The 15,882-nt window shown below is 50.5% G+C and overlaps 1 protein-coding gene across 1 annotated transcript in view; it reads right to left on the reverse strand.

Annotated features, from left to right (window-relative positions):
- GNG7 (G protein subunit gamma 7) overlaps positions 1-12,435 on the reverse strand; it is a 56,704-nt gene extending 44,269 nt beyond the window's left edge. Inside the window, exon 1 of the mRNA XM_063291033.1 lies at positions 12,359-12,435. The gene's annotated coding sequence lies outside the window, so the exon portion shown is untranslated. The remainder of the gene's footprint in view (positions 1-12,358) is intronic.
- Positions 12,436-15,882: the final 3,447 nt, after the last annotated feature.

Consider the following 15,882-nt stretch of genomic DNA (forward strand, 5'->3'; position numbering starts at 1 on the left):
AATTCAAGGCTTTGGCTGGAAAAATAACTGATCCGAATCCACGAAGGTGGACTATTTCAAAGGTGGCCTGCAGCCAGATGTATTACGCTGGGCACTGGGAAGAGGCAATCCAACTACAGTGAGAGAGTGGATCTGTTTGGTGGGAGAAGTGGAAAACACCGAGTTCCAGATTAGGAGACAATTGCAAGCCCAGGCACTGGGAAGAAATACAAGCGCACCAAGTCAGGCACCCACTGCTCCAAAGAAACCAAGCAAAACCTGGGAGGAAGACAGAGAACAAAAGCTAAAGAGAAATGGATGTTTCAAATGTGGGAAGGACAGCCATCAGGCATCAGGATGCCTGCACGGAGGTCAGTGATTACCACAAAACCGGCCGGGAAACCAAGTCTCTGCCTGTCAAGAGGAAGGGTTCTGCTGCCACCGCGACCACCTGAAAAGAGGAGGCCATATTCCTATCAGAAGATTCTGGGAGAGACTCCGAGGATGAAGCCACCAAGCCGGCAGGAAACAGGAAGCACCTGCTCTGAAGGGCGCCAGCAGGCAAGTGGAGCGCATAACCCTGAGCTCCGAAGAGGAAGATGATGAGGATCCGTTGGTGAGGACGGTTCAACATTATTAGTGGGGGTGCAACTAAAGAATTTAAGAAGTAAACACAAAGCAAATTTTACTGCCATGATAGACTCGGGGTGCACCAAATGTCTGATTCACCCGAACTTAGTAACAGCCCTTAATTTGGTGCTAAAAAGATTCAACCTCTAGTGTTCACGCAGATGGATGGAACAGAAGCCCACGAGGGTCCTGTAGAATTCCTCACGGAAAGCCTGGCCATGCGCATAGGGAGCCATAAAGAGACTTTGCAGTTTATAGTGGCCCCTGTAGCAAACTATTCAATGATCCTAGGATTACCTTGGTTGAAAAGCAGGAAGCTCCAAACAGAGTGGGAGATGGGACGCTTGACATTCACTGATGATGAGTACCCAAGTTTGGGTAAAGAGGCAGTAAGTCCCAAAAACGAATTTGCTGGCATTCTAGTAAAGGCCTGTCAACTTTTTGCCAGTGAGCACAAATCAGGCATCCCGGTTCAGTACCAGGATTTCACCAATGTTTTCGATGAAAAAGAGTCAGATCAATTACCTATCCACAGAAAGACTGACTGTGCCATTAAAACTGATCCAAATGCGAAACTCCCAAAGCCTAAAATGTATGCCATGTCTGAGAAGGAAAAGGAGCTGTTGAGGGAGTTCATTGACAAAAATCTGGCCAGAGGATTCATTGAACCGGCAAACCATTGGGGGCACCTGTGCTGTTCAAAGGATGGCTCTTTAAGGCTGTGCACGGATTATCGGGGACTAAATGCCATTTGCACTACCAATCAATACCCCCTACCCATGATGAAAGACATGCTGGCCCACTTGTCAAAAGGGGCCATTTTCACCAAGTTGCATTTGAGAGAAGCATATTTTAGAAGGGGATGAATGGAAAATGGCGTTCAACTGCCCACTAGGTTCCTATCAATACAAAGTGCTTCCTTTTGGATTGGCTGGGGCTCTGGAAGACTTCATGCAGTACATAAACAAGGTTTTACACGAATATCTGTATAAAGGGTACCTCGATATTTTAATCTATTATTGTTTATTCATTCAGTCACTTCCGACTCTTCGTGACTTCATGAACCAGCCCACGCCAGAGCTTCCTCTCGGTCATCAACACCCCCAGCTCCCCCAGGGATGAGTCCGTCACCTCTAGAATATCATCTATCCATCTTGCCCTTGGTCGGCCCCTCTTCCTTTTGCCTTCCGCTCTCCCTAGCATCACCATCTTCTCCAGGGTGTCCTGTCTTCTCATTATGTGGCCAAAGTATTTCAGTTTTGCCTTTAATATTCCCTCAAGTGAGCAGCCTGGCTTTATTTCCTGGAGGATGGACTGGTTGGATCTTCTTGCAGTCCAAGGCACTCTCAGAATTTTTCTCCAACACCACAGCTCCAAAGCATCTATCTTCCTTCTCTCAGCCTTCCTTATGGTATTTTAATCTATACCTCAGCCAAAAGAGAACATGTGAAATTGGTTAGAAAAGTCTTGCAGAAGCTACGTGATGCTCAACTGTATGCAAAGCTGTCCAAATGTGAGTTCCATAAAAAAGAACTAGACTATCTGGGCTATAGAATCTCCACCAAAGGGATTTAAATGAATCCCGCCAAAATCAGAGACATTGTAGCATGGGAACTACCACAAACCAGATGCCAACTCCAGAGTTTCCTGGCGTTCACCAATTTCTATCACCAATTTATCCCGAACTTTGCTCAGATTTCATTACCATTGACAGATTGATTAAAAATGAAAGGAGAGGGTGAAACACACAAAGTTTCTGCCCCAGGGGTGCGTTTGCATTGGAGTGTGGCATGTTAGGAGGCTTTTGAAAACTTGAAAATGCTTTCGTAATTCAAACAGATGCCTCTGACCAAGCGGTGGGGGCCATTTTGTTACAAAAAGACCCCCAAGGGGTGCTTCGTCCCTGCGCTTATCTGTCCCGTAAGTTCACTGAAACAGAGCACAGGTAGCATGTATGGGAAAAAGAAGCTTTTGCAGTCTGAACAGCCCTACTGGCTTGACGGCACCTACTGGAAGGGGCCCAGTACCCTTTCGAAGTGTGGACTGATCATAAAAATTTGCAAGCACTACGCATGCCCTGTAAACTTACTGCTAAACAATTGCATCGGGCTCAGTTTTTTAGCTGTTTCAATTTTACTTTGCATTACTTCCTGGGAAAGAGGAATTTCCTAGCTGATGCCCTATACCATCTCCCTCAGCACAAAAGACAGCGACAGGAGGTAGTAGATACGTTTTTTTCAGCTAAGCAGCTAGGAATGCCAGTCTTAACAAGAAGACAAGCAGCAGCCCAGAAAGTGAAAGTTCAATCTGATTTGCAACAAGAGTTGCTGCAGGCACTTTGTCATGGTCACCGTTGCGATGTTCGCTCCATCGTAACGGTTCACATGCCAGAGTGTTGATGCGAGGGTGGGAGGGTGCTGCTGATAAACCTTGTACGGGGAGATGTGTGGGGCTGTGCCAGGAAGGAATGTGTTTGGGTTATCTCTTAAATGTCAAGGTCTTTTTGCCCGTCAATCAGCAGAGCTCGTTAGGAGCACCTGGGAATGTGGGATTGTTCTGTATGCAAGGGGGGGTCGTTGTTGGAAACAGAGCTATTTAGTTTGAGTTTAGGCACGCTTTTCTCATTCTCAGCTTTCTCTCTGTTTGCACCTTATTCTAAATAAAACCAGACCTTAAACTTAGATTTGGAGTCTGAGCATTTTATTTGAGTAGGGCAATCGTTACAAACTTGCCGCTGATCCTTGGTTTCAAAGTAACAAAGCCTCTTTAACTGAATTGAAAGGGTTCTGGTACTGGAACAACAAGTTGTATATTCCAGAGACTGCATGTGAAAATTTTGCAGCGCTCTCATGATGATAAATCAGCGGGGCACTTTGTCAAAACACTTCATTTAGTAAGGCAGCAATTTTGGTGGCCAACCTTATGATCTGATGTTAAAGAGTATGTCAGAACCTGTCCCACTTGTGCATAAGCAAAATGAAAAGGAGGAAAATCCCAAAGGCTCCTCCAACCAGTAGCTGAACCTCCTCAACCTTGGAAGGAAATTACCATGGACTTTATTGTAGATTTACTGGAAAGCAAAAATAAAACAGTGATTTGGACTGTCATTGACCTATTTTCCAAGCAGGCTCATTTTGTACCTTGTTCTAAAATCCCCACTGCTCAATTGTCTAAGCTGTTTTTGCAACATGTGTACCACTTGCACGGGTGCCCTCAGCATATCATTTCTGATTAAGGAATACAATTTACCTCTAAATTTTGGAGATCCTTTCTCAAGCTCATTGGCACTAAACAATCTTTGAGATCATCGAACCATCCACAGATGGATGGAGTGACTGAACGGGTCCAGTCTACTCTAGAGCAATTTTTACACTGTTATATTAATTTCCAGCAAGATCATTGGGTGGATCTCCTTCCTTTTGCTGAAGTTGCCTATAATAACGCTGTTCATCAAAGCACGGGGCTCAGCCCTTTCCAAGTGGTCTCTGGTCAAGAATTTGTGCCTATTCCTGAGCTGCCCTCACTCCACCCGACACGTGCTCTGGTGTAAAAAAGTCGCTTCAGCTTGGCCAGTCATCAAACAAGCCCTGAATGATGCCCAGTAAACATATAAAAAATCTGCAGATTGAAAACGCAAACCTGAGTGGTCCATGAAAGTTGGAGATAAAGTTTACCTGTCTACCAAATTTCTCAGTTCCCAACAGCCATGAAAGAAATTGGGAACTAAATTCATGGGACCCTTCCCCATTGTCAAAGTAATCAACCCTTCACAGTTCAATTACAGCTTCCACACAATCTGAAAAAAATTCACCCTGTTTTTCATTGTAGCTCACTGAAGCCGGCTAATGAATCGTTCTGCTGGCACCCCGTTTCACCTCCTCTACCTCCCATCATGGTGCATGGAAAACAGCATTTTGAAGTTCAAGAGATCCTTGATGCACGCAGACACCGTGGATCCTTACAATATTTGATCTGGTGGAAACATTTCCCTGATGGTGAATGGGTCTACAGCCACCACGTTAATGCTCCTGCTTTAATACGTAAATTCCATACTAAGTACCCTGACAAACCTGCTCCTTAAATTTTCCTTTTCCCTTTCGCTGTGCTTCATACATGTAACCATTATATTCATAAAGTATATTATGTTACTCTTCTCTTTGTTTTACTAATCAAATTTTTTAGCATTTCTTTTTTTTCAGAAGGGCAGTATGTCATGCTCCCAGATCAAACATTCGCGGAACAGTTGATTGGACTCGCATGCATGTTTCAGTCAACATGTGTCTTCTTGCGAGTTGAAGGAAAGGGAGAGAGGAACATCACTGGAGTGTGAAATCATTTTGTTTGGACTATCTGGCTCTGCCAAGGTCATTTGCAAGGAGCGGTTGGACACAGCTGCAGATGCTTCCACTAACTGGCACGAGAGGGAGGGACGCATACCTGAGATGGGGAGTGGGGGGGGATTTGAATTTGCTGAAGATGTTTAATGGGGAAAAGTGTGGGCTTTTTCATTCGCAACTTTTTCTTCTGTACTGAATGCTACACACCATTAAAGAGAATTCTAAGTAATTACTTATGAGTCGGATTTAATGGGAAGCTGAGTATTCCAGTCATCACACCTGTATTGATGTACTTCAAGAAAATACACCTTGATAAAAAATACCTCACACAATATTTTACAATTTGGGAGAGAAGTTGGGATTCTGTCAGGTTAGCAAATCATGAACATCCACTAAATAGAAAGATCAGGGAGGATATAGAAAGGTGCCACATTTTCCAGGCAGAACTCTGACACAAGCCACCAGTCTCCTGGCCTGGCCTGGCCATTCATGCAGTGTGGCAAGAACCCCCAACACAGCTGGGCTGCAGACCAGAATGAAGCCGCAGCCGCAGCTCTCGTGGCCTCGCCCCACTGAGAGGGCGCAAAGGACCACAGGGCCCAGGGGGCCTCAGCCAGCCTTCTTTGACCCACTGGACCGAATGGAAATGACCATGAAGCTGAGCAGCTGCTGAACAGAGAACAGCCATCTTTGGCCTGGGAACTGCCATCCCACAAAGGGTTCTTCCAGACGCCAATGTGGGTACTTGGCTTCCATCTCACTTGGGCTGGGTCCAAGAGCCACTTTGCAAGCCTTGGTTGTGAAACGTAACACCTCACGGTGAGAACAATGGGCCATGTTTGCGATCTTTGGATGCAATTTATCTTTAGATCACTCTCTGAGTCAAAAAGCATCTTTCCCTTTTATTTGTAAACAGTTTAGAGGCTGCCTGACTCCATAAGACCCTGGCCAGCTTTCAGCTTTAAAAGCAGGAAATAATAAAAGAACACAAATCACATGTCCGGACAGAATGCCTATCAGAAATAGCCAGTCCCTCAAATAACCAGGCCTCACCCCATGAAGGGTTTTATAGGTGGTAACCAGCACCTAGAACTGCACCCAAAAGCATACCGGGAACCAGTGTAGCTGGTGGGGCAGTAGTGACACTATATACATACAATATGCCCGTTACTGCCAGGGCTGCCACATTCTGGACCAGCTGCAGCTTGTAAGTGGTCTTCAAGGCCAATCCCTTCACAGTGCACTGCCACAGTCCATTTGTGAGGTGGCTAGAGCATGAATGACCATCTGAAGGTCCTCCTGATCCAGAAACAGGTGCAATTGGTGAACTGGATGAACCTGTGCAAAGGCCCTCTTGGCCAGTTACCAACTGGTATTGCCATGGAAGCCAGTTCCACCACATGGACCCAGCCACAGGTCCCTCCTGACTAGCATTAATCCAGGTCCCTCCTGTGCAGCTTTAATAACCCAGGAGGGACCTGGATCTCATGAACAGGTGGCCGAGTAAACAGTCTGAAGGACCCTGTCCACTTCATCAGGCTCAGACTCATCCCAGACAAACTCATAAGATCATGCTCCAGGCACTTCAGCTAGACCTGCCCAACTCCAAGTGGATCTATTTGCCAGACAGCTACAATATTCTTCACAGCAGCTCTATAGATGTTCCTGTGATTCATCCTGCCCTAGCAAGGAACAGCTTACCATGAACAGGGCCACCAGAGAGCTAACAGCAGAGATATAATGCTTTGCCACTCTTATTGCCACTACGTAATCCAGAATGTGGGCTGTTGGATCAGATCCGCTCTTTGTCTTCCTCCAATGGCAGTCCAAGCATCTCTTCTTGCACTTCCTCTCCCAGAGCTCCTCAGAAAGCCAAACTGCTGGCCCTGGGGGTCAGGGCACAGGGAAAGGCCACACAGGGGCAACATATCCAAGGCTGAGATGACGGCCTCTGCTGTGTTGCCCACCAGAACTTTAGGAAAAATGACAAGCTCTCTCTGGAACCCAGCAAAGGCCATAAGCTCTCTTCCCTTGTGGGGTGAGGTGAAGCCAGCAAGCTGAAGAGCAGTCAGAGAGCAATTTGGTCATGGCAAAGTGATCTGATGGCAATGTTCTCCCCTATCAGATCACATCACAGCTACCCTGAGTCACGAGCCAGAACTATGACGCAACCTCGATCACCCACCAAGTCTTCAGTGTCTTGGGACAGGTCCAGGGTTGCCAACGTGGCCATGAACTGCTGAGCTGCCCCAGGCCCAATGTCACCTGATGGCAAGTTGAAATCCCGAGGACCAACAGCCTTGGCTTTCCACCAGCCACAGAATCCAGCAACTCAGAGGGGGTGCTGCTGGACAGCAGGGAGGTTGGCACAACAGCCACCATCCCGGCTGCTCCCCAGAGCCCAGCTTTAACCAGAGGGTCTCGCCAATGGTTATCTGTGGCACAGAGACTCGGAAGATGGTAATAGCCACCCCTCTGCTCCCCTGGGGCTGATGCCAAACCCAAATCCAGGTGGGCACACCTCTGAGAGGGGAACTCTCCCAGATCAGCTGCCTCATTCCCAATACTAAAACCCAGCTCTCAATTACATGGCAAAACAGGGTGTCATGGAGAGTTGTGTTTCAGTAAAAACAGGGAGGGGTGCTTTTGGGCTCAGGGTGGTTTAAAGATAAAATGTGGCAGTTCTCAAAGGACTCCGTTCCTGGGGCTCCACTCCAAGCACACTTTCTTGCGCTAACTTTTCCTGCTTGGTCTGACGCTCCACCAGGGCTTAGCGCTTCTTATGCCCCACAGAGCAGTTTGGAAATAATTATTTTGCCAAAAGAGGGGTGGCAAGTTCCACCTCACCTGCTTAGGAATTCAGAAACCACGGAATGGCGGCAAGATTAACTTCTTGTCTATTTGAAATTGCAAAACGAGACAGGGAGGATAGGCTCCGCTCGGCCCATCGCCTCCAGAGTACACATTGTTTGGAAGGGCCACCGTACACCCAAGGAATGCCAATCTGAGAAGGAATGCAATGCCAATCCCATGGCCTGACCCCGGGCCCTCCAAGTCTACCCTACTCTGAACCCTAGGAGATACAGTTCCAGCGCATCTGGAAGGCCACAAAGCTGGGTGAGCTGCAGCCACAATGCTGGGAATGACAGACAAGGGGCAGGGGGTGCCCACACAAATGGGGGGTGGGGGTGGCTGGGAGGAGTAGAGTAACCAGACCCACGGGAGCCCCAAGCTCTCCAAATGTGTAAGAAACGCTTTGGAAGAGGCCGCTGCCTTCCAACTCAGCAAGGACTGAACGCCGCCAGCACCCCCAGATCTCTTTGGGTCAGCCAGGGAAGAAAAGAAGAGGGAGAGCAGAGCGGGGGGTGGGGGGAGGCCCAGAACGGAGCACCGTGGAGGGGGGCATGGCTGGCTTAGCATCCTTCTTCTATTAACAAGCTCCAAAGATTTGAGTAAGGTCAAACTCTGCCCGGCAACTCAACGGAAAGCCCGGGGCAAATCTTTCTGGAGAAGCCGTACTATAATAGGCATATTTCCAAGGTAAGGACAAGTCTGTCCCTGGTGAATAACTGGGGGGGGAGGGGGGACAAGACTTTTCCTAGAGTAGTTAACAATTAAAACTGAACAGCAATCAGGAGGCTTTGCCTCACGTAAAAACCATCCCACCTGGGGATGAGTTAAAGGGAAGGACGTCTGCCGTTTCTCTCTGCTAGGAACACTCTGGACAGAAGCCCTCGTGCAGTTGAACAGAAAAGAGAGCAGAGGCACAGAGAAACCCGCCTTTGGAAGCCCTGCGGTCCCCCCCCCCCACCGCCACATTCCTGGTTCCACAGACAAAAGAGCATTTTTCAACAGCGAGATGTGTTTTTCCTACAGAAAAATCCCCCAAATACCTTTCTTGTCAAGGAATGAGGCCAAGAAGTAAACCAGTTACATTAACAATCACTAAAAGATCAGAGGAAGAAGGAAGACGGGATAGCTTCCTATTCAAGACAGCATCTTCCAGAGCAGATAGACTACAAGCCCCATCAATTCCAGCCAGCCAGGCCATCTGGAGCTGCCATCCAACCTATCTAGAAGGGACCAGGGATTTGTTTGCTCTGGAGGCTGAACATCTGGCTGGATGGGAGCCTCTGTTCCGGAGCAAAAGAGGTAAGAAACACCTTCTCTCTGACAAGCGAAGGCAACCCCAATTTTTGATCCTGACTTTAAACATGTGGATCGGGTTAGGAAGCCATGGCTGGCTGAATTCACACAGCACACAGGACTGCACGGAAGAATCCTGCATTACAGGGCATCATAACCCATAACCCACAAAGCACAGCAGCTGAGCTCACCCAGCACAGAAAACACCCCATTCAGGCTCAGGAAGGCAATTAATCCCTGCTTCAGAAAGAGTGCCTGACCAGGCACAGCTGCAGCTGAGAGCAGGCCCTCAAATGGAGGGATGGGGGCCCTGCAGGCTCAGAGGCCTGAGTCTGAAATCACATGCTGGAGATGAGGCTTTGGAGAAGCTCAGCGTTAACCGGAAGAGGACAAGAGCCACTGGCAGCGGAAGGACAAGTGGGCCACAAAAGCAAAGTGCTCAGCCAGGAGAACGAGGCCAGCCGAAATGGACAAAGTGCCTCCTGGCCTCCCCACCCAGCGGCAGTCCGTTTCCTCCGCCACCAACATTATGCCCCCTCAATCGAGAACAAACGTCACATTGATGGCTTTTGTTCCTGAGATCGGCACAAGAGAAGAGAGCCTCTCCTGCCTTTGTTCCTCAAAGAAAGACCAGCGGAAGCCGAAGAACATCCACTTCACGGGTTCCACCCCGATATTTGCTTCGGGCGGAGAGAAAAAGGAGGAAGGCTAAGATGCTCGGGAGGGAGAGCACACGGGCACCGAGTGATGCCTCCAGAGATCACGCACCGAGTGCAGAACCATTCCTGATCATTCATTCCTCCTTCGCTCCAAGAGATTTCTCAAATGATGGCTCAGCAAGTCACGACCCTGAGACTGAGCAACTTCTGGCACAGAGCAAATGAATTCCAGACTCCTGAACCACCTTTCCCTGTGCATGAAGTGGGAAACCCACAGCCCCTTCCATCTTGGCAGGCGTGACTTTTCTTTCACAGATGCCAGGCTAAGAGGGCCGCTGCCAAAACCAACTTACAGAAAGCGATCTTTCTCCCAGACTTAATTGTGCATAGGGACAAGCACAAAATGATACGTGACCTCTGCCTCAAACTCAAAACCACCCATCGCATTCCACATAACGTGGCTAAAGCCTTCCTTGACTATCACAGAGCTTTCAGGGGGGAGGAACCCAGGAAACGTGGGCAGCTTCAACTACCTGGGCAGATGATAGACGAACCCATTCCCCACCTTGAAGGCCAACTCAGCCGAGAAGTCCTCAGCCGCCCTTGGGAATGTCTCATTCCCCCAAGTGCTGAAGGCGAGACTAGAGGATCCTTCCTCCTAGATCTGATCCTGTTAGAAAGAAGCAGAAGGACCTTCGGGAGGAAGCAGCGTTCAAGCATATACAGGAGGAGAAATGGGAGCATCATTGTCTGTGCACGCTAACTCTCTTTCAGGACAGCCAATTTCAACAGGCTGAGAAAAAAACTAGGCAGGATCCTGCGATGGGTGTATTCAGAGCAAAAGAACTGCAGGAGGGTTCAGTTTGGTAAGATACCGAAAGCACGGATGCGGGGTAGGGGAATGGTGACATATGTGTGATGACGTAATCACACAAACCTCATGGCCTACATACTTCTATCAGACATCAGGACACAAGTACATAATTGTGGCATTTGCATAATGACAACACCACGCACGTGTTGCCATTCTGATATCACCGACTGGAAGTCTCAGAAACCATTCTGATTGGGAGTAGCTTAGGAAACCGCTGTGGATCCCTATGAAGTGTTTGGCGAGATAAGAGTTGCAATGGACATGGGAAGGGGAACAGGGTTCAAATGGACCCAGGCAGGGCTGTTGGCCGAATGGGGGAATGGCAGCCGAGGCAAGAAGAGGGATGGTCACGGAGCACCTGGCCTCTGCGAGGGAGCTGAAGTCTCCATACCAGACAGAGCCTTGAAGGAGCTCCTGAATGTCCCCCTGAAGCCCCTTTCAGTCCTCTTTGAGAAATCAGGGAGGACAGGCAAAGTCCTAGAGCAGCGTTTCTCAACCTTGGCCACTTTAAGGTGGGTGGACTTCAACTCCTAGAATTCCCCAGCCAGCATGAGAGTTGAAGTCCACCCACCTTAAAGTGGCCAAGGTTGAGAAATGCTGTCCTAGAGGATGGGAGAAGGGCAAATGGGAGATGGGAGCATCTCCCAAAAGGGAGAAAAAGAGGATCTGCGTAACTACAGACTGATCAGCTTGACACCAACACTACATGGAACCCTGGAACAGATTATTAAGCAGGTGGTTGGTGAGTATTTAGTAAAGAAACTCTTGCTTGGCAAGAGCCAAGGTGAGTTTACCAAGAACAAGTCACGTTACTCCGCCTGAGCCCTTCTGACAGAGGGACCAGTTTGTCTGACCAGAAGCACACAGTCGATGGAGTGTCCCTCCACTTCAGCAAAGCACTGGACGAGGCGTCCTGCCAGAGAAGGTGGGAAGTGCTACCCAGAGATGGACGCAAGCGTGGGCCAATGACCCCACCTCGGGCTGGAGAGAAATGCCAAAGGGCAGCCTGCAGGGCAGCCTGCAGGGCTCTGTTTTGGCAAGGTGCTGTTCAGCAGGTTAAGAGGGGTCAGAACGTGTGATTTATTAATTCGGTCGTTGACCCAAGCAGGGGCAGGTAGCAAACCCCTTGTGGACCCTATCAAGATGCAGGAGGGTCCTGACAGGCTGGACGAGGGGAGCAATCTCCAGGGTGAATTTCAACAGGGTCAGTGCAAAAGCATGAGAGAAAATCACAGGCACAGAGCACAGGAGGGAGGGAGGGGGACCCTTCTCAGGCAGAAAGGACCCCAGGTCCGGGGAGGGAGGATGGCAGCTGCATGCGAGGCAAATCCCATCCTCAGGAGCTCCGGGGAAGATCAAGGGCCGCCGCCGCCGCCCTCTTCTGGGGGGTCGGAGCAGGGCTGGAGCACCGGAGCCCGTTCTGAGCCCAGCATTTCGGGGGGGGGTCTCGCCGCGGGCCTCTGGACGGGAAGGGGCCCGGGGGAGGACTCCGCGAGAGGAAGTCATTGGCTGCGCGGGGTCCGGGATGCCTCTGGGGGGCGGTCGCGCGGGCCGGGCGCTACCGACCCCTTCGGCCGGGCTGCGGGGGGTGGGCGGGAGGAGGGGACGGCAGAGGGACCCGGGACCCGCCCGGGGCAGGAGGACTCTCCCCGGGCCCCCCGCCCCCCCGCCCGCTCGTGCCCGCGAGTACCGCAGGCCCCGGCGCCCCTCCCGCGGACCGCCACCCGCCTCACCGGCTCCGTCGCCGCCGCCGCCGCCGCCCGGCCGCCTCACGCTCTGTCCGCAACGCAGCTCCGCCGAGGCCGCCAGGGCCAAGCGCCTGACCGACAGCCCGCCAGGCCAATCGGCGCGACGCGCCCCCGGGGAGGGCGGGCTTCGGGCCCCGCCGCGGAGCTCGGCGGTCCGGCGGGAGGGGCGGGGCGAGGACGCGAACAGCCAATCGGAGGATAGACGGGGAGGCGGGGCCCACTGCATGTAAATTTCAGGAGCCGCGGGGGCGGTCCGGGGGGCGGGGAAAAGGTGCGCTGGGCGGCGGGGTCCGGCGGGGCTCCTCTTCCCTTTAGCTGCAACAACCCCGCGAGGTGGGCCGGTCGGCGGACCGCGCGCGCCCGTCGTCCCTCCGAGGAGAGCGTGGCTTCGAAATTGCGCCTCCCCAAAGCTGCCCCGCCCCGACCGCTAAGAAGGGGCGCCGGGAGGCCTCCGCTGGGCGGCTCCTGCCTGCAGCAGCGCGGCTTGGCCGCGGTTCCCTGGCGCCAGTGGGGCGCCGAGCGCTGTCCGACGCCGGCCCGCACGCGGGCGCCTGACCGAAGGGGAGCGGTGCTGCAGCCCTGTGTGCGGCTCGAGCCTAGTCTTGGACATTAGCGGCCCGCCGAGCTCAGTTGCGTTATCAGCCTTCCCGTCCGAATTTCCAAGACTCCGTGGGACTCCGCCTGGCGATAACCCGCTTTTCCCAACACGGAAAGAGCAGTAAGTGGTTTAGCCCATTATCTAACTGGGAGAACCTCACTCTCCTTCCAGTCTGGCAGTGTTTACTTTTTACCATCCAATCTCCATTGTCCGCCTCTTCATTTACAAACCAGTTATATGTCCTCCAAAAGAATATATATCCAAAAGATATGGAATAATAATTTTGTTGAATTAATTGCAAATCTGAACGTATGGAAATGTGACACCTGGATCCCCAATGATCTTCTGCTGACGTTCATGTTCAGGACACCACAATGCTTTTACTCCAGCCTTCCCATCATCTGGGCATTCTTCTTTTGTCGCATTCTAATAATGCAATAAAAGGAATATGGGTAAAGAATGTCTGTCCAGGAGGGGCAGAGTAGTGAAGAAAACACCAATGATGCAGGGGGGGGGGCAGGGGACGGGCAGAGATGGGGAAGATCCCCAAGAAGGAAGGTGTCAGGAGGCTCTGGGTGCCCTGGAGCTCAGGAGCGGGTGCCAGGCTGTCGTGCTAGAGGATGATCACAGCTGCCTGAGGAAACCGTGTCACAGAGCATTGCAGGAGCCCTGTGGGCCCCACGGAGCAAAGACATCAAGAGCCACCGTGGGAAAGAAGAGGCGTGTGATGGCAGCAGGAGATCCCCGCTAAGGTGAACCGAGCTGGCAATGCCCAGTCCCAGCATGACATTGCAGGAGAGGAATGCTCTTTTCCAGAAACCCGTGTCCAGGGCTTGTGATAAAAAAGTTACCAGGAGTATTCAAGCCCACCACCCACAGTTCTTTTTTCTTGATCCATGTGAGGCTGAAGAGACCTTGGAAGAACCTCTGGAGGCCCCAGAGCCTGAGGGGGAGGGAGGGAGGGAGGGGAGAGACGTTTTCCACCAACTTCCTTGCACCAGCAGAGAAAACAGGATCTTGGAAATCAACCACTGGTTAGGCAGAAGGTGCTGCCAGGAAAGGTTTGGATCCCATGGAGGAAGCCACAGCTGCCTTCACAAAAGATTCCTGGGCAGAGGGGGGATGCGACTAGCAGGGCTGGGAGGAGGGGGTGTCTCACCAAGCAGGTGTTAAACCAGAACAAAAGATCGGAGGGTGGCAAAGGTGGGAAGCCACAAAGGGAGCAGCTGTGGTGCTGGCTGCCTGCTTGACTGGCTCCCAACTGTTGGAAGTCCTGGCAAATCCAGCATGCCTCATTAGCATATGGATGGTGATTCTAGGATACAAACTCTCCATGCTATTGAGGAAGCTGTTCGTTGCCACTCCCACTTCCTTTCTCTTCCTCCTCCTCCACTGGGAGCAAAGCACACAGCTGTGTGCTGCTCCATCTCTGGGCACCATGCAGTGGGCTCCAAATTCCCCTTTCTACATGCAGCTGTAGGGCTGAGAGATCACCAAGTATAGGTAAAGAACAGAAGAAACAAGGAACTTCATTTTCCACCAAAGGTGAATGTAACTGGACCAAAGAATAAAGTCAGTAAAACTCTTTTTTACTTTACTTTGAACCTACTCTGTCTAAGCGTGTGGTTCTTTATGCTTGGGAGGGCTAAGTGTGTAAGATCAATAACCTGTATTTCTCTGACATGCTCATTGAAGCTGTTTAAGATAATATTCTTTTTCTGTGTGCAGCTTCTCAGCTGTGTTAAGCTCTGCTCCATTAGGTGGTTCTGTTGTTGTTTATTCGTTTAGTCGCTTCCGACTCTTCGTGACTTCATGGACCAGCCCACGCCAGAGCTTCCTGTCGGTCGTCAACACCCCCAGCTCCCCTAGGGACGAGTCCGTCACCTCTAGAATATCATCCATCCATCTTGCCCTTGGTCGGCCCCTCTTCCTTTTGCCTTCCACTCTCCCTAGCATCAGCATCTTCTCCAGGGTGTCCTGTCTTCTCATTATGTGGCCAAAGTATTTCAGTTTGGCCTTTAATATCGTTTCCTCAAGTGAGCAGTCTGGAGGATGGACTGGTTGGATCTTCTTGCAGTCCAAGGCACTCTCAGAATTTTCCTCCAACACCACAGTTCAAAAGCATCGATCTTCCTTCTCTCAGCCTTTCTTATGGTCCAGCTCTCGCAGCCATATGTTACTACGGGGAACACCATTGCTTTAACAATGCGGACCTTTGTTGTCAGTGTGATGTCTCTGCTCTTAACTATTTTATCGAGATTTGTCATTGCTCTTCTCCCAAGGATTAAGCGTCTTCTGATTTCCTGACTGCAGTCAGCATCTGCAGTAATCTTTGCACCTAGGAATACAAAGTTTTTCACTGCTTCTACATTTTCTCCCTCTATTTGCCAGTTATCAATCAAGCTGGTTGCCATAATCTTGGTTTTTTTGAGGTTTAGCTGCAAGCCAGCTTTTGCACTTTCTTCTTTCACCTTCATCATAAGGCTCCTCAGTTCCTCTTTGCTTTCAGCCATCAAAGTGGTATCATCTGCATATCTGAGATTGTTAATGTTTCTTCCAGCGATTTTAACTCCAGCCTTGGATTCCTCAAGCCCAGCATGTTGCATGATGTGTTCTGCGTACAAGTTGAATAGGTAGGGTGAGAGTATACAGCCCTGCCATACTCCTTTCCCAATCTCAAACCAGTCCGTTGATCCGTGGTCTGTTCTTACTGTTGCTACTTGGTCGTTATACAGATTCTTCAGGAGGCAGACAAGATGACTTGGTATTCCCATACCACTAAGAACTTGCCATAATTTGTTGTGGTCCACACAGTCAAAGGCTTTAGAATAGTCAATAAAACAGAAATAGATGTTTTTCTGAAACTCCCTGGCTTTTTCCATTATCCAGCGGATATTGGCAATTTGGTCCC

The sequence above is a fragment of the Candoia aspera genome, chromosome 1 (assembly GCF_035149785.1).
Source record: "Candoia aspera isolate rCanAsp1 chromosome 1, rCanAsp1.hap2, whole genome shotgun sequence".
In the NCBI taxonomy this organism is placed as follows: Eukaryota; Metazoa; Chordata; class Lepidosauria; order Squamata; family Boidae; genus Candoia; species Candoia aspera.